General features: G+C 48.0%; 1 protein-coding gene across 1 annotated transcript in view; it reads right to left on the reverse strand.

Moving 5' to 3' along the window:
• Nucleotides 1-2,356, reverse strand: part of agbl2 (AGBL carboxypeptidase 2) — a 60,152-nt gene that overhangs the window by 11,341 nt on the left and 46,455 nt on the right. The gene's annotated exons all lie outside the window — the stretch shown is intronic.

The raw sequence follows: 2,356 nt of genomic DNA on the forward strand, positions 1-2,356 counted from the left end.
TCACGCACAAACACATACCCAACCCCACACAGACACAGTCAGATACACAGCCCCCCTCCCACACACAAATACAGATACATACACATAATCCCATATAGACAAATGGACATCCCCATTAATCCAGCACCTTTAACAGAGAAGAGTCGCAGTTCTCCTTGTCTGAACCAGTCACCTTCCCATTCCTGCCCTGTGACTCACTGCGCTGAGTCTGCTGTGAGAGACCACTCTCTCTGGCAGCTCTCTGAGATAGAACAGTCTGTGTGCATTGTATGTAACCGAGCAGAGGTGCCAACCACACCTTCATGCCATCTGCACAAACACCCACTTCCCACCTTGCCCGACCTCAGCTCCAGGTCAGATTAAAAAAAACCTTTTATTATCTTGAGATGTGACTGGCTAATCACACTGTATCTACTGGAAGCTCATCCAAACTGCTGCTTAACTCACAGTGAAAACCTCTGGTTGACTCCCACTTTGAGGGAAGCCACATTTTGAGATTAAAGTCACATTGTTCTTTCCCAAGGTCTCTCACTCTTTCCCATTTCGGACAATTTCCCATTTCGGCAGTGAAACCGGATTCAGGTCAAGAGGCCAGGAGGAGTCCCAAGCGGATAAAGTGCAGCAAAGACAGGGTCAATTCATCATGGACAATGTGTTTGCTGTCTGAGCATCTGAAGGACGTTCAGGATCTGGACAATGGCACCAGCATGCTGGCCAGTGTGAGGAGGAGAATGAGGGCAAGTCTGATGTGGCCATTATTGAGGATTTAGATTGCATTCACTACACTGTGGAAACAGGCCCTTCGGCCCAACAAGTCCACACCGAACCCCCGAAGAGCAACCCACCCAGACCCATTCCCCAACGATCACCCCTGACAAATGCACCTAACACTACGGGCAATTTAGCATGGCCAATTCACCTAACCTGCACATCTTTGGACTGTGGGAGGAAACCGGAGCACCCGGAGGAAACCCACACAGACACGGGGAGAATGTGCAAACTCCACACAGACAGTCACCCAAGACTGGGATCGAACATGGGTCCCTGGTGCTGTGAGGCAGCAGTGCTAACCACTGAGCCATTGAGGATTTAGTGTTTCAGGTAATGTGGTAACCTTTGTAAACAGTATTGAAAAGCCCACGTGACTCATTTCCAGCCTGTTATCAAGACAAGGAGCATGTTGACAGGATTTGGGAGAGAGAGGAGGAAGATCCAGCCATTATGTCCACATCGGAAGCAACAACACAGGAAGCAATACGTGAGGGCTCCTTTCTCGACAGCGCCAGGACCATGGAGCTAAACAACACCTCATAATCTGAAGGGTAGTAAGCTCTCAATGCTTATCTGAGCCATGCCTGAACTGGCAAAGGGATCAGATGATTAGGAATGTCAGCACATGGTTGAAAGGTGATTGGAAAGGGGGGAGTCTGTTTCCTGAGGCATTGAGCCCAGTCCTGGGACAAAGGGAACTGTTCATTGGGATAAGGCTCTATGTCAATCATATGCTGTTACTGGAGTCTGTAATTAAGAAGAGATTGACAGAACAGGTCCACTGTTCTCAGCTGGTCAGAGAGAGTTAGCACGGGTTTATAAAAGGGAGGTCAGACCTAGCCCACCTGATCCAGAGTTTCTGAAGAGAAGACTGAAACAGTGGACTGTGCTGGAATATCTCTGGATGTTATTCAAATGAATGTGCAGAAGGCACTTAATGAAGTTCCCCATGAGAGACTGTGGTGAAGGAATTAAAGGCAAATTGTCAACCTGCTTGGGAAATGGGTGAGTGAAGGGAGGCAGAGAGTGGGGAAAATGGGCAGGACGGTGGAGTGTGTCCAGTGACAGCCCAGCAGGGTTTGTGCTGAGGGGCAATTATAAACAACTCTGATGATTTTTCATAGAAGTGTGATAGAAAAGCATATTCTGATTGACTGATGGTGCCAAGGTGAGTAGCTCTGTAAGCAGTGTGGAGAGAAACATCAAATCATATAGATATTGATGGATTGTGGATGAATTAAACTGAGATAAATGGATTGCAATGTGGCCAGGGAAGCATAATATGCGTGAAAGGGTTAGTTATGGATACTGCATTCAGCTTTGCCCCATAAAACAATGAAATTGGAAAGGAGAAAGTGAGGACTGCAGATACTGGAGATCAGAGCTGAAAATGTGTTGCTAGAAAAGCGCAGCAGGTCAGACAGCATCCAAGGAGCAGGAGAATCGACGTTTCGGGCATGAGCCCTTCTTCAGGAATGAGGAGAGTGTGCCAAGCAGGCTAAGATAAAAGGTAGGGAGGAGGGACTTGGGGGAGGGGCGTTGGAAATGCGATAGGTGGAAGGAGGTTAAGGTGAGGGTGATAGGC

This window comes from Chiloscyllium plagiosum, chromosome 16 (assembly GCF_004010195.1).
Source record: "Chiloscyllium plagiosum isolate BGI_BamShark_2017 chromosome 16, ASM401019v2, whole genome shotgun sequence".
Taxonomy (NCBI): Eukaryota; Metazoa; Chordata; class Chondrichthyes; order Orectolobiformes; family Hemiscylliidae; genus Chiloscyllium; species Chiloscyllium plagiosum.